This window comes from Ursus americanus, chromosome X, assembly GCF_024610735.1.
Source record: "Ursus americanus isolate L20-20 chromosome X, mUrsAme1.1.p, whole genome shotgun sequence".
NCBI classification, from domain to species: Eukaryota; Metazoa; Chordata; class Mammalia; order Carnivora; family Ursidae; genus Ursus; species Ursus americanus.
The window spans coordinates 56,196,477-56,218,779 of record NC_142164.1 but is presented as its reverse complement, the minus strand read 5'-3'; positions in this window follow the sequence as shown (position 1 = coordinate 56,218,779).

Below are 22,303 nucleotides of genomic sequence, written 5' to 3'. Positions count from 1 at the left end.
TTTTGATTTGATATCCTTTTTTAATGTAAGAAATTAAAAACATAAATTTTTCCTGGTTTCATCAACTCCTGTATGTTTTGACATATTGTTTTCATTTTCGTTCATCTCAAAGTATTTTCTGAATTTTTTGGAGTATTTTCCTTAAGATATTTATTTATTTATTTATTTATTTATTTATTTATTTGAGTGAGAGAGAGTATGAGCAGGGGGGAGGTGCAAAGGGAGAGGGAGAAGCAGAGTCTTTGCTGAGAAGGGAGTCTGATGAGGGGCTCAATCTCCAGACCCTGAGATCATGACTGAGCTGAAGGCAGACACTTTACTGACTGAGCTACCCAGGCACCCCTTTTGAGTTCTTTTTAGGTGCATTAATTATTAAGGATGTGTTTTAGTTTTTTCATATTTCTGAGTATTCTAGTTTCCCTTCTGGTATTGACTTCTAATTTTATTCCATTGTACATGGAGAACATATTTTGTGTTTGCAAACCTTTCCATTTATTGTAACTTGTTTACGATCTACCTGTGGTTTATTCAAAATGTTCATGTATACTTAAGAAGAATGTGATTTGTGCTATTGTCATGTAAAAAAATTTATACTAATTTTTTATTATGTTATGTTAGTCACCATACAGCGTATCCATAGTGTTTGATGAAATGTTCCATTATTCTTATTTGCATATAACACCAGTACAACACACAATATGTGCCCTCCTTAATACCCATCACAGTCTTGTCCCAGGCCCCCACCCCCCTCCCCTCTGAAACCCTCAGTTTGTCCCAGAGTCCATAATCTCTCATGGTTCATTCCCCCTTCTGTTTACCCCCCTTCATTCTTCCCTTTCTTCTTCTACCAATCTTCCTCTTTCTTATGTTTCATAAATGAGTGAAACCATATGATAAGTGTCTTTCTCGGCTTGACTTATTTCACTTAGCATAATCTCCTCCAGTCCCATCCATGTTGCTGCAAATGTTGGGTAACCATTCCTTCTGATGGCTGAGTAATATTCCATTGTATATATGGACCACATCTTCTTAATCCAGTCATCTGTTGAAGGACATCTTGGCTTCTTCAAAAAATTAGCTATTGTGGACAATGCTGCTTTGAACGTTGGGGTACATATGGCCCTTTTCTTCACTATGTCTGTATCTTTGGGGTAAATACCCAGTAGCGCAATGGCTGGATCATAGGGTAGCTCAATTTTAACCTTTTTAAGGGACCTCCACACTGTTTTCCAGAGTGGCTGTACCAACCTGCATTCCCACCAACAATGTAGGAGGGATCCCCTTTCTCCACATCCTCTCCAACATTTGTTGTTTCTTGCCTTCTAAATTTTTGCCATTCTACCTGGTGTAAGGTGGTATCTCAGTGTGGTTTTGATTTGAATTTCCCTGATGGCTAATGATTTTGAACATTTGTTAATGGGTCTGTTAGTCATTTGTATGTCTTCGTTGGAAAAGTGTCTGTTCATATCTTCTGCCCATTTTTTGAATTGATTACTTGTTTCTTGTGTATTGAGTTTGATAAGTTCTTTGTAGATTTTGGATACCATTCTTTTATCTGTAGTGCCATTTGCAAATATCTTCTCCCATTCTGTGGGCTACCTCAGTATTTTTGACTGTTTCCTTGGCTGTGCAGAAGTTTTTTATCTTGAAGAAGTCCCACAAGTTCATTTTTCCTTTTGTTTCTCTAGTCTTTGAAGATATGTCATGAAAAAAGTTGCTGTGGCCGATATCAAAGAGGTTGCAGTCTATGTTTTCCTCTATGATTTCGATGGATTCCGGTCTCACATCACAGTCCTTCATCCATTTGGAGTTTATCTTTGTGTATGGTGTGAGAGAATGGTCATGTTTCATTCTTTTGCATGTAGCTGTGGAATTTTCCCAACACCATTTATTGAAGAGACTTTTTTCCACTGGATGTTTTTTCCTGCTTTGTCAAAGATAAGTTGCTCAAAGAGCCAAGGGTCCATTTCTTGGTTCTCTATTCTGTTCCCTTGGTCTATGTGTCTGTTTTTTTTTTTTTGCCAGTACCATGCTGTCTTTGTGATCACAGCTTTGTAGTACAGCTTGAAATCTGGCAACGTGATGCCCCCAGCTTTGCTTTTCCTTTTCAACACTTCCTTGGCGATACGGGGCCTTTCCTGGTTCCACACAAATTTAAGGGCTGTTTGTTCCAGCTCTTTGAAAAATGTCATTGGTGTTTTGATCGGGATGGCATTGGAAGTGTAGATTGCTCTGGGTAGCATAGACATTTTAACTATGTTTATTCTTCCGATCCATGAGCTTGGAATATTTGTCAATCTCTTTGTGTCTTCTTCAATGTCTTTCAAGAGTGATTTGTAGTTTCTAGAATATAGATCCTTTACATCTCTGTTTAAGTTAATTCTGAGATAACATACGATATTTGGTGCTATTGTAAATGGAATCAATTCCCTAGTTTCTCTTTCTTCAGTCTCATTGTTCGTGTATAGAAATGCAAATGATTTCTGAGCATTGATTTTGTATCATACCACATTATGAATTGCTCTATAACTTCTAGTAGTTTAGGGGTGGGTTCTTTTGGGTTTTCCATATAGAGTGTCATGTCATCTGAGAAGAGAGACAGTTTGACATCTTCCTTGCTGATTTGGATACCTTTTATCCCTTTTTGTTGTCTGATTGCTGTTCCAAGGATTTCTAGTACTATGTTGAATAATAATGGCAAGAGTGGACTTCTTTGTCCTGTTATTGATCTTAAGGGAAAGGCTTTCAGCTTTTCCCCATTGAGAACGGTATTCGCTGTCGGCTTTTCATAGATGGTTTTTATGAAACTGAGGAATGTACCCTCTATCCCTACACTCTGAAGGGTTTTAATCAGGAAAGGATGCTGTATTTTGTCAAATGCTTTTTCTGCATCAGTTGAGAGGGTCATATGGTTCTTGACTCTTTTCTTGTTGATATGATCTATCACACTTACTGATTTGTGAATGCTGAACCACCCTTGCATCCCAGGGATGAATCCCACTTGGTCGTGTTGGATAATCCCTTTAATGTACTGTTGGATCCTATTGTCTAGGATCTTGTTGAGAATTTTGGCATCCATATTCATCAGGGTCTGTAATTCTCCTTTTGGATGGGGTCTTTGCCTGGTTTGGGGATCAAGGTAATACTGGCCTCATGGAATGAATTTGGTAGTTTTCCTTTTGTTTCCATTTTTTGAAAAAGATTCAGGAGAAGAGATATTATTTCTTCTTTGAATGTTTGGTAGAATTCCCTGGGGAATCTGTCAGGCCCTGGAATCTTGTTTTGGGGGAGGTTTCTGATCACTGCTTCAATCTCTTCATAATTAATCGGTCTGTTTAAATCATCAATTTCTTCCTATTTCAGTCTTGGTAGTTTATAGGTTTCCAGGAAGGCATCCATTTCTTCCAGGGACATAAAGCTGTTGATAAAAGTTTTTAATGATCCTTCCTATTTCATTGGTGTTGGTTGTGATCTCTCCCCTTTCTTTCATAATTTTATTAATTTGGGTCCTTTCTCTATTCTTTCAAATAAGTCTGGCCAGTCGCTTCTGGATCTTTTTTATCCTTTCAAAGAACCAGCCTCTAGCTCTGTTGATCTGCTCTACTGTGCTCCTGGTTCCTAATTCATTGATCTCTGCTCTAATCTTGATCAACTGCTTTATCGTGCATGGGTTTAGGTCTGTTCTTCTGTTCCAGCTCCATCTTCTTGAGGTGAGAATATAAAAACTGCATTTTTGATTTTTCTATTCTTTTGAGTGAGGTTTGGTTGGCTATGTGTTTTCCCCTTAGGACTGCCTTTGCAGTGTCCCATAGGTTTTGGACCGTTGTGTTTTCATTTTCATTGGTCTCCAAAAATTGTTTGATCTCCTTCTTAATTACCTGGTTTACCCAATCTTTCTTGAGCAGGATGGTTCTTAGTTTCCATGTTTTTAAATTTTTTTCCAAATTTTTCCTTATGATTGAATTCCAGTTTGAAAGCCCTGCGGTCTGAGTATATGCAGGGAATAATCTCAGTCTTTTGGTATCTGCTGAGACCTGTATTGTGATCCAGTAATGGTCTATTCTGGAGAAAGTTCCATGTGCATTCAAAAAGAATCAGTTTCAGTTGTTCTAGGGTGAGTTCTGTATATATCTATGAGGTCCTTCTGGTCCAGTATGTCATTCAAAGCTCTTGTTTCTTTGTTGATTTTCTGCTTAGGTGATCTGACTACTGCTGACAGTGGAGTGTTGAGGTCCCCTACTATTAACGTATTATCATCTATATGTCTCTTTATTCTGGTTACGAGTTGGCTTGTGCATCTAGCCGCTCCCCTGTTGGTGGCATAGATATGTATAATTGTCTTTACCACTTGTTGGATACATCCTTTAAGAATAATATAGTGTCCTACTATATCTCTAACTGCACTCCTTAAAAAGGAGTTTAAAATCTAATCTCTCTGATATGAGAATTGCTACCACAGCTTTCTTTTGAGGTCCTTTGGCATGAAAAATTGTTTTCCGTCCCTTCACTTTCAGTCTGGATGTATCTTTAGGTTCAAAATGAGTCTCTTGTAGACAGGAAATGGATGGGTCATGTCTTTTTACCCAACCTGCAACCCTGTGGTGTTTTATGGGAGTATTTAAGCCATTCACATTGAGAGTGATTATTGAGAGACATGATTTTAATGATGTCATGTTGCCAGTGAAATCCTTGTTTCTATAGATTGTAAATTTCTGTTCTGTATCACTCTTGGGGTCTATTTACTTTTATAGAACCCCCCTTAATATCTCATGTAGGGCTGGTTTGGTGGTTATGAATTCCTTCAGTTTCTGCTGATCTTGGAAGCTCCTTATGTCTCCATCGATTCTGAATGACAGCCTTGCTGGATAAAGGATCCTTGCCTGCATGTTCTTCTCAGATAGAGCTTTGAAAATATCCTTCCAGCCCTTCCTGGCCTTCCAGGTCTCTGTAGACAGGTCTGACATTATTTTTTTCCCTCTGTACATAAGGATTTTCTTCCCCTGGCCACTTTCAATACTGTATCTTTGGATCTAATATTTGCGAATTGCACCATGATGTGATGTTGTGTAGGCCTGTTCTGATTGATCTTGGGAGGCGTCCTCTCTGCCTCTTGGACAGGAATGCTTGATTCCTTTACCAGATTAGGGAAGTTCTCAGCTACAGTTTGTTCAAATATCTCTTCTAGACCTTTCTTTTTCTCCACCCCCTCGGGGATGCTGATGATTCTGACATTGGAACATTTCATTGAGTCAGTAATCTCCTGTAATCTACATTTTTGAGATTGGATTTTTTTGAGCCATGTTTCCGTTTTTACTTTCTCTTCTACCATCCCTTCTTCCAGTTCACTAATTCATTCTTCTACCTCATTTACCCTGGCCATCAGAGCATCTAGTTTAGACTACATTTGGTTCATAGCATGTTTAATTTCTGCCAGATTCACTCTCATTCCCCCCCTTAGAGATTGTTTATGCTCATTAATATTTTCAGTAATATTTTTTCAAGCCTACACATCATCTTGACCATTGTTATTCTGAACTCCATTTCTGACAATTTGGTTATATCCATATCCATCAATTCTATGGCAGAGGCTACAGTCTCTGTCTCCTTTCTTTGCTGAGGGTTTCTCCTCCTCGTCATTCTGATGAGGAGAGGTTGCAGGGATGCACAGAGCCCAAATTATTGACCAGGACCCAGGCAGTGCACACTTGCTTTTTAGGGACCTTAGGGATGTGAGCTTCTTGATTTTCAGCCTGCCTTCTGGGTGAGGTGTCTGCCGGGCTGATATTCAGGCAACCCTGTTTAGGTAGAGTTGCCCTGTCCCCTGCGAGGGGGGCTGGGGATGGGCACAATGTGAACCAGTATTTCTGGGCTTTTGTTCTCTGGAGGTTTTCCCTGGTGGTTTTCTTTGACTCTTCTGAGAGTCAGAGCAGCATTGGCCTTATCCTAGCCTCTGTCTCAAAACAGAGAGATGGCATTCCACTCTCCACTGAGCTCTCCTGGCCACTCTAACTCTGTTTCCATTGGTACTGCTGAGAACCCCGCAGCGTCCCAGGATGTGTGCTCCACAGCCACTCTCCCAGCTCTCGCTTACATGGCTGGCACGTCTCTGTCCTTTATGCTTCTAACATCGCCAGCCTACCCGGTTCCCCTGTGTGAAGCTCCTGAGCTCCCTGTTTCAGTGTGATTCATGGGTGCTTCAGAGCGCTGGTTTTCCGTCTGGTTGCACGCTCGCTCCCGAGCTCCTGGTTTCAGTCTAGTTTGAGTGTGCACTCCGGAGGTCCGGTTTTCAGTTTGGATGTGCATGCTCCTGAGCTCCTGGTTTCAGTCTGGTTCCAGAGAGCACTCTGGAGCTCTGGTTTTCAGTCTGGGTGTGTGCTCATTCCCAGGCTCACAGTCTCAGTCTGCTTTCTCATGGGTGCCAGTCCAGGAGTCTGGCCAGCTCCCCAGTGCAGGTGGCTACTGCTTCCCAGTGCCCGAGCGTGGTGGCTCCCTTCCCCTTCCATTTGTCTTCTGATATCTATGTGTGGATTCATGGCTCCCCGCGTCATACCTCAATACTCAGTGCTGAAAGTGTTCATTTGTAGAGATCCAGATGTATCTTCCTTCATCTCAGGCTGTTTTCATGGGTGTTCAGGATGGTCTGGTAGATATCCACCTTGATTCAGGGGACCAGCTGAAAAAGGGGTCCCCTACTCCTCCGCCATCTTTTTCCCCCTTCTTCCTTATTCTTTCATCCATCAATGGACACTTGGGCTGTTTTCATATCTTGTCTATTGTGAATAATCCTGCAATGAACACGGAGGGGCAGATATCTCTTTGAGATAGTGATTTCATTTCTTCCAGATAAATACCAGAAGTGAGACTGCTGTATCATATGGTAGTTCTGTCTTTAATTTTTTGAAAACCCTGCATACATTTTCAATAGTGACTATACCAATTTACATTCTCATCAATATTGTGCAGGGTTCCCTTTCCTCCACATCCTCACCAACACTTGTTATCTCTTATCTTTTTTATAATAGCCATTCTAACAGGTATGAGGTGATATCTACTGTGATTTGCATTTCCCTAATGATTAGAGATGTTGAGCATCTTTTCATATGTCTGTTGGTCATTTGTCTTTCTCCTTTGGAAAAATGTCTACTCAAGTCCTCTGCTCATTTTATTAATTGAGTTATTATTACTATTACTATTATTATTACTATTATGTTACTATTGAGTTGTATGAATTCCTTGTATACTTTTGACATTAACCCATTTTCTGATATATGATTTACCGATATTTTCTCCCATTCCATACATTGCTTCTTTTGTTGATTGTTTCTTCTGTTCTACAGAATCTTTTAAGTTGGATGTACTCTCACTTGTTTATTTCTCATTTTGTTGCTTCTGTTTTTGGTGTCATATCCAGAAACAAATATTGCCAAGACCAATGTCAAAGGGCTTGTTCCTTATGTTTTTTTTTCCATAGAAAGCCTATTTGTTAATCACTGCCTTGACCTACTCTGGTTTAGTATGTTGGATATTTTTCTTTCTTTCAAGTGTTTCCTTTTATCCAATGAAGTTCTTAAATATAAGTGTAAGATTTATGAATTTGGAAATATTCAGGTGCCCTTTAAATATTTGCCCTAAAAATACTAAAATAACTAGAAATCTCAGACAGTATGCATTACTAAGTAAATTAAGTCAATTTGTAGGCAGTGGCCTTGACTTTTGAATTAACATAAAAAAATGAAAATGCTGAACATAAAAAATTCTCATCTGTCATAAAAATTTGGTATATTGTGAAAACGTATTCGTTAATGTAAACTTCTCAATTAAAACTGTGGTGGTTTAGCTCTGTAGCCCAATTATTAAAGACTTATTTATTTATTATGTGAGAGAGAGAGCAGGGGGAAGGGGCAGAGGGAGGGGAAGAGAGAGACTCTCAAGCAGACTTCGCATTGAGCACAGAGCCAAACACAGGGCTCAGCCTCACAACCTTGAGATCATGACCTGAGCTGAAATCAAGAGTTGGATGCTTAACTGTCTGAGACATCCAGGTGACCCTACACAGCCCATTTTTTTAATATAAAAATGTCACATTGGTATTAACCGGATGCTTGAAAATGACAGACTTTTGTGTAAAGCTAATTCCAGTTGCAAGAGGGTTAGTAGAGCTTAAAAGGCACAGAGAGAAATGCAGATGCAAAAGCCATAAACACAAAAACATGATATGAGTCTTTAAACATATATCCACCATTTCCAAAATATTAAATGGAAAACAACATCTGTAGAAAGTTAGCTCAAAGTTCAATGCAAGTGAAACCAAGGTCTACGACTCTTTTTCCACATAATTAGTCATCTTATATGTCATGATAATGGAAAGTATCCCTAACATTGGACAGCTATCTTTCAATCACAAAGGAACGTGGATGATTTTACGGAATCAAACTTGCCATTGCTACTGCAAAAGGTACATTCCATGAAGACAATTGATCAGTAGTAAGATCTTTGATCTACAAATAATCAGTAAGGATAATTTTTGTGGTCTATTTGTATGCTCTTGAATGGGCAATCTAGTTATTCTGAAAACAGTTTTAAATTAACAAATCCAAAGGCCTTTTTTTTACAGTTTCTTCATGATTTACAACATCAAATACAATTGTATTTTGTTTAATTTTTGAAGATTTTATTTATTTATTTATTTATTTATTTATTTATTTATTTGAGAAAGAGAGAGAGCACAAGTGGGGGGGAGTGGCAGAAGGACAAGCAGACTCCCTGCTGAACAGAGAGCATGACTCAGGGCTTGACATGGGGCTTGAAGTAGGGCTCCATCCCAGGGCCCTGAGATCATAACCTGCGCTGAAGTCAAAAGTCAGATGCTCAACCAACTGAGCCATCCAGCTCCCCCATTGTTCTTGTATTTTCTGTTAGACTGTGTTAGTTGTGATGCTTTCAGTGGCAAGTATCAGAAAACTCTAACTCAAATAGGCTTATGCAACCAAGGCATTCATTATGTTACATAGCAGAATATTTAGAACTAGAGCAAGTTTCAGGGTTGGCTCATTCAGCACATCACAAATGTTATCAAAATCCTAATTTCTATCTCTAAATTGTGATACCTTAGATGTTTGGCTTTGCCTTTTGTGTCTCTCTTCAGAGTTACAAGATGTTTGTTGCATTGGTTTCAAACATTGCAATCAGATATGAGTATTTCTAGGAAAGTAGACTGTCTTTTCTAGTGACTCCTATGTAAGAGTGAAGAAATATTTTCTAGAAGCCTTCTTTCAGATTTCATTGGCTAGAACTGGATGATATGCTTACCTCTAAATAAATCACTAGCAAAAGGAATTAAATGATGTCTTAGGACAACAACAATTTGTACTTAGAACTCTAGATAAGGTTTGCCTCTTTTAAGTTATATGGGGGAATTATGGACAATAAAATAAAATTGGGGTTTTGCATGTAAGGAAAAATGGGGAAATAGATATTGGTATATAATTATATGAGCAATAGACTGTAAGCTCCAGAGAGTCACTTTTTAAACAATTAAATCATTTGTTTCTAGCACAGTATCTGCCATAAAGTAGTTCTCAATAATTATATTTTTTCAGAATTTTTATACTTTAATAGGAAGAGATAGACAAGATACAGAAAAATGCAACTTGGAACAACCAAGTAATGCAGGTACCGGATGAAAACTTAATTATAACTGAAGTCTTCAGAGAGATGAAGACATATTTTAATCATTAAACAAGAACAAGAGGCTATAGTAAGGGATATTAAGAGAACAAAACAGTTTAGAAATTTAAAATGTGATAAAAATTCAAAATTTAATCAAATGGTTGGAATATGGTTTATAAGTTTTTCAAGAAGTAGAACAAAAGGACAAAGGGATTTGAAATAAAAAAGATAAAACAATCAGAGTATCCATCCAAGATGTTCAATATTCAAATAATAGGGATATAAGAAAGAGACAGGGAGAGACAGAAGAAAGGAAATAATATTTTTAATGTTGCAAAATTTCTGAAAATTTAAATGAATTTCCATATTGAAAGAGTCTATCAGGTCCAGCACGACAGATTTTATAATATTCATGCCAAAGCACATGAAATTTCAGCACACTTTTTTTTTCTTTTTCTTTTTCAGAAAGAAAGAACACGAGCATATGAGCCAGCGGCTGAGGCAGAGGGAGAGGGAGAATCCTAAGCAGGCTCCACTCCCAGCTCAGAGCCTGATGTGAGGCTCGATCTCACAACACCGAGATCATGACTTGAGCTAAAATCAAGAGTTGGATGCTTAACTGACTGAGCCACTCAGGCACCCCTCAGCACACTTTTTTTTTTTAATGTTCAGTTAGCTGGCATATAGCACATCATTAGTTTTTGATGTAGTGTTCAATGATTCATTAGTTGCATATAACATCCAGTGCTCATCACAACATGTGCCCTCCTTAATACCCATCACCTGGTTTCCCCATCCTCCCACCTCTCCCCTCTGTAACCCTCAGAGTCCAGAGTCTCTCATGGTTTTTCTCCTCAGATTTCTTCCCATTCAGTTTTCCATCCCTTCCCCTGTAGTCCTCCACGCTATTCCTTAAGTTCTACATATGAGTGAAACCATATGTCAGTAATTACTTTTTGAATTAATGATCAACTCTGCCTAGCAAGCAATTAACTCTGAATGATAGAGAAAGTTTTCACAGAGCAAATAATATTCAATCTGGTTCTTTATGAAAAATGGTATGGAAACAGATAGGGAGATGAGGGAAAAGACTCTGGAAAAAGACACAAAGTTATAAACTGGCGTAGAAGGTTGGATCAGTTATTACTACTTTCTGACAAAAGTAACAGAAAACCCTATTAATAGCAGCATAAACCATAAAGACATTATTCTTTTCTTAACACAATTTTTGAAAATGTTTTCAGTTAAATTAGTGGCTTAAAAATGTTATTGAAACCCAGGCTCCTATGGTCTTCCTGATGAGTTATCTTTTGTGTTGTTAATATGTCCTCTCATATTTGTAAGATGGCTGCTGCACTTTCAAGCATCACGTCATTATATAAAAATATATAAAGCATGAATGAAATAGGGCTTTTATCACAATAGAAAATCCCAGACACCTCCTATAAGTATTTTTATTTATCACTGGCCCAGTGTAAGTCAGGGGACTACTACCTACAAGGAAGTCTTGGAAAGTATGTACATGGAATTTGTAGATTCTATGGTGATGACAGCTAAGAAAGACAGAGGAAGGGAAAAATGTTGGGTAACTAGTCAATAGGGTCTATCACAACATCTTTCAGCAGATATGGGTATCAGGAATATGAGGGAAATGGCAGAAAGAAATTAGAAAATAGATTGGATCCACATGTTCATTTACTGAAGCATAGGAGTTCCATGTGTAGTATTTATCTTTATGAAGAAAAAAACAAAAAGGGCAGTGCATTGGTGTTGCCTCTCTAATCCTCCGATTCATTTGCCTTTTTAATTTTTTTCATTTGAACAATCAAAATAAATATCTAACAAACTGTCACTGATCTTCAATTATCTTCTCAAAATACAGCCACCATTTAGTTGTTATTGGTCTTACATACAAATAGAACATTTAGTAGTGTTCTCTCAAGTTTTAGAAAATTTCCTTTTTTGAATGACAAGTTATTCTGATTCTGTGATTCACAATTGTGTGTGTACACGTGTTTATAGCACATGTTTGAAAATGGGATTTTTTGTTTTAAGGAAAGACAGACTGCCACATGCAACACCTCATTTGGATGTGTCTGGAGTTTTGGAAACTTAACTACCCTACGTTCTACAAATGGACCTTGAGAGCATGTTTGGAGGTTCTAGCAGGGGAGCACAGCTACTCCCATACCCTGGACTAAACAATGGTCCTCTATTGGGGAAGGTCATCCTTTTTGACCCAGTGTGCAGCTTCTGGAGGGATCCACATGGAGTGGTGGGGGAAGAAGGGAGCTCCTGTCTGACCAGACATATCAGCTGAATCAAACCTCATGATCAGTGGGGTAACAGATATCACAGCCAGATCACCCTCACATTTGAAAATGAGAATTTCTAAGCACATGTTTCAAATAAAAGATTCTAACTAAAGCTATATAAAACCATGATAATTGCAAATAACTACTCTAATACTGAATGTCACTCACAATCTGTAAAAATATCCACTTTTGTACTATTTAAATTCTTGCATGTCAGCTCTTTATCTCTACCTGACTACAACTCTTTCCTGATCATACAATCTCATATATTTATACATTAAACAAGTATTTGTTGAGTACCTACTTGAAGCAGCACTCTGCTAAACATGGAGATTAAATTATTAACAACCACAGCAAAAAACAGAAATAGACTCACCTTCATGTAGGGCTTGTGTTGCATGTTCCAGGAAATACAAATTGTTGGTTCAAATTTGATATCTCGATTTGCTCCTATTAATTTGCTGCAAAGTTCATTCCACTCAATATCAGATGATTCACTCACTTCAAGGTCCCTTTTAACAATACTTGAAGTGTGCATCCTCACTTGTAACAAGCATTTATATTATCTGTTAATCAAAATTTGAGCGTGTCCTTCAAAGGATTGAAGTTTAAACGTTTAGAACCACTATTCTAACTAGATGGAGATACCAGATTCCCTTTAACATACTGGAACTTCCTAGGTAATGGGAATAGGGGCAGAAGGGCCATTTTAGATTTTATTTTTTACCTTAAATGCTGAATTCCATAACGTTGTATTATTAACAATTATTCTCATTACATATGATTGCCAGTCAGAATGTCTGATCAGTATGAAATAGTGTTATTACCTTACTGGGTCAATATATTACATGCAAAAGCATTCATACTGCTTTACATAAAATATATTAACACAGAATGCAACCTATCTCAGTTTTTGAAATGTGGAATATAGCTCTGGATCACTTGATTAGTACCCTCCTAGTTCCTTAACAGTCTGTGTCATCCCAGGTCAACTAATTATCTGGTCTATCCCTATTAAAAATTGAGACACAAAGGAAAATTTAGTTGGCTTATCCAAGGCCATATGATTAGTGACAAAGTCAACATCTGAACACTGGTTTCCTGAATTCCAATTTAATATGTCTTTACTCCCAAGCATATCCCTTCAAAACACTTCCACCCTTACCACCAGGACCAGAAGCAGCCAAGTGCAAAATTAAAATGCAGCATAGTCATAAAATTTGCCTCAAAATAGCCAATTGAGTCCTATTACTATCAGGTGGCAGTTTTTTGATCATTTCAATCTTAGCTTTTCAGTGGCTACAGACATTAATGATACTTCCTCAGTGAAAGGAAACACCTGAGATAGCCAACATTTTCGTACATGATAAAAAAATTATAGTTTTGATTTGTTCATTCAGTGAAAATGTCTTAGTATCATCTATTTGCCAGGCACTATTTAAGGCACTGGAGATACATCGGTAAATAAAACAAATGAAAATTCCTGCCCCCATGGGCTTTATATTCTAGTGGTGGGTGATAAACAATAAACAAAAAAGTTATATGGAATGTAATAAGTGCTATGGAAAAAAATAAAGGAGATAGAGTGGCAAGGAGGGTCAGGATAGGGGAGAAAGTGGTATGGGGGCTTCAGATTCAACTGAAGGAGTGATCTCCTGCCAGTCTATGTGTGAATGTTGCTAAAGACTGAAATTGGTAAACTAGTGATGTACTGTATGGTGACTAACGTAACATAATAATTTTGAAAAAATTAAAAAATTTAAAAAAATTAAAATTCCTAGATACTTTAAAACAAAAGACAAATTGGTGACTGAAAAAAAAAGAAAATGTTATTTTTTTCTTTTTTTAAAAAAGATTTTACTTATTTATTTATTTGACAGAGAGAGAGAGACAGCCAGCAAGAGAGGGAACACAAGCAGTGGGAGTGGGAGAGGAAGAAGCAGGCTCCCAGCGGAGCAGGGAGCCCGATGCAGGGCTTGATCCCAGAACACTGGGATCAGGCCATAAGCCAAAGGCAGATGCCTAACCACTTAGCCACCAGGCACCCCGTATTTTTTTCTTCTTCAAAGCTCAATGTCATTCTGGGAAAGAAGCCCAGGACCTAACCCAAATCTCATTGTAGATGTGCATATGCTTTCATTCTTCCCTGCTGTATATCTTATTTTTAAAAATCTGGGAAAGCTCTGAGGTGGTGCAAAAAGAAAACCAATGTGACAAAAGAGAGAGGAGAGGACCAGCCTCAGCCCTGCCTCAATATTGCCTTGCTTGGGGATTGTACAGGTCATGTACTGTACTTGAGCCCTAGATCTTTCTGAGTGCCTACGACAAGACCCTTCTCTGGTTCTTCTTCCCACTAATTTTCTTCCTTATGATTAAAACTTCAAATCAATAATAATATGTACAAATAAAAATCAAAACTCTCAGCACACTTTTAAAATAAGTCATTTATACTTTATAGCTTTATACCTTCATAGATACTAGTCAATTTTCCTTAAGTGAGTCTTGGAAATTTTGACAGTAGTTTTTTAATCAATTGAAGCTGTATTTATATATCAATTTGACTATTTTAATTAGTTTAACAGGTAAGTTAAAAAAACAAAGCAGTTATTAATCAAGATTATTTCCTTAATTGGCTTTATCTCCTCAACTGTCTTTTTTTTTTAAGATTTATTTATTTAGAGAGAGAATTAAAGAGAGAGCACAAGAGTAAGGGGAGGGCAAAGGGAGAGACTCTTCAAGCAGACTTGCCACTGAGCACAGAGCCTGATGGGGGCTCAATCTCATGACCCATGAGATCATCAACACAACCAAAACCAAGAGTTGGGAGCCCTACAGACTGAGCCACCCAGGCACCCTCCTCAACAGTCTTTCAAAAGTAATGTTTATTTTCTTAGCCCCAAGAATCCAAGAATATAAATGTCCCATGTATTATTTCTATTTGTACTTGCAATGCTTTACATATATTTTTATTATGGCATTTTTTGCTCATCAATATATATGTATTTTGTAGGAAACCTTAAGTATAAAACATGATATGCAGAAAAAAATATCCATAATCTCATTTTAAGCATTTTGGTATGTTTGTCTTTCTTTTCACAATAAATACATTTGTTTTATATAGTAGAAACCGAACTGTATGTACAGTTCTATGTTCCCATTTTTTTCATGCAAATGCTAGGGATACATTGATGAACAAAATAAACATGATTCTTGCCCTCGTGGGGTTGTAATATAGTGATTTATTAAAACCATTCCCTAATCTTAGACATAAAGAGTGTTTCTAAATTTTAAAATTTTATGTAAAACTATAATAAACATCTTTGTGCTGAAATAATAAGTTACTTAGGGTGCATTCTTAGGAGTAGAATTACTGGGCCCAAGGGTAGGAACATTTGTCAAGGCTCTTTACACATAGTTAGTGTTATTTTTATTGCTTTACTGATTGTGGTTCATTCTTGGCTTACAAACTGAATGGCTTTGTATTACTTTGCTTCAGAAGGTAATATGTTTGATGATGGGCTTTTAAGCTCAGTTTGGCTAATGAAAGGATTCTGAAACTGCATAGCACTGCTCAAGTGAAAACTAACTTGGTGTCATGGATCACAGTTTCCTTTTATTTCCTAAAAATGAAATAGGGTATTACTTAAGAAATATAAACTTTCAAAAATAAATAAAAATACTAATGACAAAAAAGTAGTGAAAATGAGAATAACCAATAAATTACTTCTCATCTTAAGGCCAAGAAGATGCTCACTTTTTGTTATCTGAACACATAAAAGACAGTTTTTGTTTCTTCCTGTACACATCCTTACCTAGGGATTTGAGTTTCCATTTTATATAATGAAAAGCTCATATTTGCAAATTTTCAACCAAGTAGCATTTGATCACTGGATTTAACATAACTCTACACAAAACAATTGCTGTTTTTAGATTTTGGAGGAAAGAAAACATCTTAAAGACATTTTGGTACCATTTTAAGAGGCATTGTACCTTTGTGTAATTTACAGATCTAAGGAGAAACTATATTCAAGTTATTTTGAAAAAATATTACTGTGAGCATATATATAGTTTTAGGGGTAGCAGTCTGGATGTGAGGGAAATGTACAGGATTAAAGTTGCTCTTTTTAAAAAGATATTGTTTATTTATTTGAGAGAGAGAGAATGAGAGAGAGAAAAACCATGAGAGGGGGGAGGGTCAGAGGGAGAGGCAGACTCCCTGCTGAGCAGGGAGCCCATGTGGGACTCAGTCCTGGGACTACAGGATCATGACCTGAGCCAAAGACAGTCGCTTAAACAACTGAACCACACAGACACCCTAAAGTTGCTCTTTATAGAGGAATGTTTATATTCTTTTATTTTCCTTTCAGTCGATATAGCCCTTTCCTGCGCACATACACACACATGCATACTCAAAACTAGTGTTAAAATAGTCTGATATCAAATAATTAGGCATTTATTAAACAACCAATATAGTCAATCAATGAAAAAAGGAATGATTCTCTCAGTTCAAGCTGTAAAATATTGTGTGTAAACACAGCTACAATTTTAGAATGGATCTCAGAAGCATCTATACACTGTAAAATATAATTACTCTGTCTTTTCCCTTCAGCTTCCTGTTATTCACAGTGTCTTTATGATGTCATCACTCAACATTACCACTGAATTTACAATGCTAAAGTCCTGGCAACATATACACAGGGGAAATGTCTCTTCCAAGATTGTAAGTACTTTCTTTATTTTTTTTTTAGTATTTTTAATGATTAACATGCTCAATTTAGCAACGTATTCATATTTTTAAATGTAAATAATGTCTCTCTCATGGTCATTATATTTATAGATTAAAATTTTAAACAGAGGTATGAAATTTTCAACAATATATTGGATGTTTTGCTCTGAGATTTAGCTACTTCAGGCTTTTGCATGAAATAGTGGCATGGTCTTAATCATTGTGTGTGTGTGTGTGTGTGTGTGTGTGTGTGTGTGTGCTTGTAACTATATCTTATTTTAAGGAGAAGGAAGAAATTAATGTGTCTGAAGGCACTTAAAATGTAAAGCAGGATACAATGTAGTAAGACTTTATTATACAACTTTGATATACTTAATTTTATGTAAAAGGAAAATTAGACCATTCCTTTGCTCTGATAAAAAGGAAGACTTAGTATTGCTTCCAGTAAAAGAAAGTATAGTGAATTGACTTTCAAAAGGAGTCATTAAGTGGATGATGAATATTATTAATAAGGAATTAAACAATAGTATTTCTGCAAGCTTTAATGGCCACATCTTTCAATGTTGGTCTTCAAAAGTTGATCTTCTGTAAAAGAATATTGCTGAAATAATACAAAAATTAGGATAATATAGACCACATTGATTTGGAGCCACCAGCTAATAGCCATGTGTATTAGGTTGAAACATAAGAGATTATCAGTATTCAACCATTTTTTTACCTACAAAAATGGAAATCTCTTATAGTACAATCTAATATAAAAAGCAGATATAAATCAATAAGAAATATATTCTTAAGGTGACATAAAACAGTTGAAAGTTATAAACAGGTATTTTATAGAAAAAGAAATGTAAATGACCACTAAACATATGAAAAGGTGTACAACCTCATTTATGAAAAGAAATTTTAGAAAATCTTTGACTCAGAAATTCAAATTCTAAAAAAAAAAAATTAAGGGATATTTCCTTTTTAAATGATACATTTTTGTGATGTTTGGATGTTTTTTCAGTGAGTATGCATTACTTTTAAAATCAGAAATTTCAATACACTGTGAAAGAAAAAAAAGAATGATTTGATCTAGAAGTTAAAATTGAGCTCCTAGTGTTTTTAGAAAGGTATTTCTAGTTTGATGTTTCCTACATCTCATCTTTCATCTTACATCATAAAGGCTTCAGGATTACATCACCATTAGGCATTATCTCTGAAACACACTGTCATCAGCAAAATCCTCTCTATCCTCCTCTGTCTCCTGTCTGAATATCTCCACCTTCTTGCTCTCTGGCTTGGCTGTTTCTCAAATACACTGCTTTTCCTGAGTTCCTCTTGAGTAGGAGATATTTTCCTTTCCACGTCCCTTCCTACCACTGGACCCAGAATTGCAGTAGATGTATGCTTGGGTCCTCAATGGCATTTCCAACTCATTCTACAGCCTTACTCCCTAAAAATAGCCAGCTTTGAATTTTAGGTCATCAGATTATATCATCTGCTGCCTTTCTTTGTTATATTCATCTAGTTACTCCCAGGTCATTCCCTTTATTTTGCCATGATTTTCTGTCTGGCCCACTGCCATTCCCTCTTGCCTTAATCCCTGGTGATTTTAAAATGTAGATAACCATTCTCATATCCTAACATCTCAATTATTTGACTTTATTTTCACAAATTATCTTGCCTTCCATCTTATTTCAGTGGCTCACTCCTATTCATATCCCTCCAAAATCTTAATTTCAAACATTTAATTTTTCAACCACTGCTTCGTGTACCTCTAATACTCACACTCCAACAATTCTTCTACCCCGTAACACCTACTATTGATTTTACCACCTTCAGGCTATTGTTCATTAGTCCTTTCCCCATGGCTTTACTTATGTTCTTGCCCTCTATAGATCCTTACCTATCGTAGGTTCTTATAGGCTCGTGGTGAAACAATACAAATAATTTCCTGCATACATCTTCAATCTCCTTTACCCAATCACCTTTTGACATTTCTTCGACAATCCCTAATTTTAGATAAATCTAACTCCCCCATTACTACTCAGTAGTACATTTGCAAGCTGAATATGGTTGAGGAAAACCATGTAACCATGACAATTGGATTCAATTTAATTTATAATGTCAAACTGCAAATGGGCAGTTAATGATATTCAGCAATGGTATTAAGCTTCTCTCGTATGTTTAAATCTCTCCTTTAAGATGACTATTTCTTACTTTTTTTTCCTCTTAAATTTACAATAGATTTTTCCACCCCACTTTGGCTAATAGAGACAAATAGGGGAAAATTTCACCATAGCCACAACTAAATAACCTAGTCTATGTGTATCTTTACAACCCTTTTTTTCTTCCTTCCTCTTATTGGAGCAGATACCCTCTTCTTGCTCATATCTAAATACAACTTAAGGTGTATTAGTTTCCTAGGGCTGCTGAAACAAATTACCACAAACTAGCCAGCTTAAAACATTAGAAGCTTATTATCTCATGTTTCTGGAAGCTAAAAGTTCAAAATCAAGATGTCAGCAGTATGAGCTCCTTCTCGAGGCTCTGAGGGAGAATCTGTCCCATGACTCTCCTAGCTTCTGGCAGTTTCTGGCGATCACTGACATTCTTTGGATTGTGGATACATCACCCCAATCTCTGCCTCCATCATCACATGGCACACTCTCCCTGTCTGTGTGTGTCTGTGTCCAAATTTCCTTCTTCTCATAAGAACACCATTGTATGAGAGCCCACCCTAATCCAGTATGACCTCATCTAAACTATACTACATCTGCAAAGACCCTATTTCCAAATAAGGTCAGTTTCACAGGTACCAAATGATAGGACTTGAATATATCAACTTACACCACTGGGCACTGGATTTTCTTCATTACTTAAGGATATGGCTCCTATAATTAACTTATCTTCTGTATCCTCATTTTTTTATAATTTTTATTTTGTTATATTAGTCACCATACAGTACATGCATCCTCATTTTTAAATCTTTCTTCTTTAGCTTTACTGAAGCATAATTGACACATAATTGTGTATGTTTGTGGTGTACAATGTGATGATCTGATGCTCATATGCATTGCAAAATAATGACCATGGTAGGTTTAGTTAACACCTCCATCACATAATATAATTACCATTTCTGTTTTTGTGGTGAAAACGTTTGAAGTCTACTCTCTTACCAAATTTCAAGTATATAATACAGCATTGTTAACTATCGTCACTGCACTGTGCATTAGATCCCCACTATATATTCATCTTATAACTGGAAGTTTGTACCCTTTGAACAACATCTCTGCATTTCCCCTACCCCCCAGCCCCAGGCAATCACCACTGTACAGTTTCTATGAGTTCAGCCTCTTTACAATTAGCATATAAATAAGATCATACAGTACTGTCTTTCTAATTTATTTTACTTAAAATAATACCCTCCTTCTTTCTCATGGCTGAACTGTGTATCTATATCTACTATCTATCTATCTATCTATCTATCTATCTATCTATCTATCATCTATCTATCTATCTATCTATCTATCTATCTATCATCTATCTATCTATCTATCTATCATCATCTAACACCTTTGATAGAGTGATTTGGTTTCCTTTGGATATATACCCAGAAGTGGGGTTGCTGTATCATATGGTAGTTCTATTTTTAATTATTGAAGAACCTCATTCTGTTGTCCATAGTGACTGTACCAACATTTGTGTCTAGAGTGCACAAAATTTCCCTTTCCTTCACAGCCTCACCAACACGTGGCTCTTTTTTTTTTAAGAGCCACTTACACAGGTGTAAAGTGATATCTCATTCTAGTTTTGAAACGGACTACCCTGATGATAAGTTTGCTGAGCATCTCCTCATGTACTTGCTGGCCATTTGTATGTCTCTTTTGGGAAAATATCTATTTAGTTTCTCTGCACAGTTTATTTTAGTTTAGTTTAGTTTCAGGTTTTATTTACATGCCAGTTAGTTAACAAACTGTGTAATATTAGTTTCAGGTGTAGAATTTAATGATTTGTCACTTACAACAACACCCAGTGCTCATCACAAGCGTCCTCCTCAATACACATCACCCATTTAACTGATCCTGCCCACCTCCCCTTCAACAACCCTCAGTCTGTTCCCTACAGTTAAGATTCTGTTTTATGGTTTGCCACTCTATTTTTTTTTCTTTCTCTGCACATTTTAAAACTCGTATTTCTTAAATTATTTTTTCTATTGCGTTGTATGAGTTCCTCATATATATTGGATGTTAACCTTATATCAGATAGACGGTTTCCAAATATTTTGTTCCATTCCATATGCTGCCTTTTCATTTCAATGATTTTTCCTTTTAATGTGCAGAAACTTTCAGTGTGATGTAGTTTCATTTTATTTTTGTTTTGTGCTTATACATTTGGTGCATCTTTCTAGATACTTGTTGACCATTTGTATGCCTTCTTTGAAAAATGTCTATTCAGGTAATTTGTCCATTTTTAATCAATTTACTACTTTAATATTAAGCTGTGTAAGTTACCTAAATATTATGGATATTAACCCCTTCTCAGATAATTGGTTTGCACATATTTTCTCCCTTTCAACACGCGGCTTTTCAATATTATCAATTGTTCATTTGCTGTGCAGAAGCTGTTTTATATAGTCCTACATATTTACATTTGCTTTTGTTGCCTGAACTTTTGGTGGCATATCCAAAAAAATCAATGTCAAAGGCATATCAAAGATCTTTCTTCCTATGTTTTCTTCTGAGTTGAAAAGTTTCAGTTCTTATGTTTAAGTTTTAACCCATTCCAAGTTAATTTTTTGTGATTTGTGTGAGATAGGGTTCCACTTTTATTTCTTTGCATGTGGGTATCCACTTTTCCCAGAACTATTTATTGAAGAGATGATCTATTGGTGCTCTCATACAGGATTAGTTGATTACATATGCATGGTTTTATTTCCCTGTTGTTTATTACACTCCATTGGTCTATGTTTCTGTTTTTTTTTAAAGATTTAATTTATTTATTTGACAGAGATAGAGACAGCCAGCGAGAGAGGGAACACAAGCAGGGTGAGTGGGAGAGGAAGAAGCAGGCTCATAGCAGAGGAGCCTGATGTGGGGCTCGATCCCATAACGCCGGGATCACGCCCTGAGCTGAAGGCAGAGGCTTAACCGCTGTGCCACCCAGGCGCCCCTATGTTTCTGTTTTTATTCCAATACCATAATGTTTTAATTACTACACCTTTGTACTCTAGTTTGCAATCAGATGGTAATATCTCCAGCATTATCCCTCTTTCTCAGGACTGTTTTGGCTATTCATAGTATTTTGTGCTTCCATACAAATTTTAAGATTGTTAGTTCTATTTCTATGGAAAAATTCTATTGGAATTTTGATGAGGATTGCATTTAAGCAATAGATGGATTTGCTAGTATTGGCATTTTAACAATATTATTCTACTGATCCATGAACTTGGGATATCTTTCCAGTTATTTGTGTCTTCATTTCCTTTCATCAGTGTCTGAAACTTTCCAGTGTACAAATATTTAATTTCTTTGGTTAAATATATTTGTAAGAATTTTATGGTTTTTAAGTATTCTGAATTAGATTGTTTTCTTTTCTTAATTTGTATTTA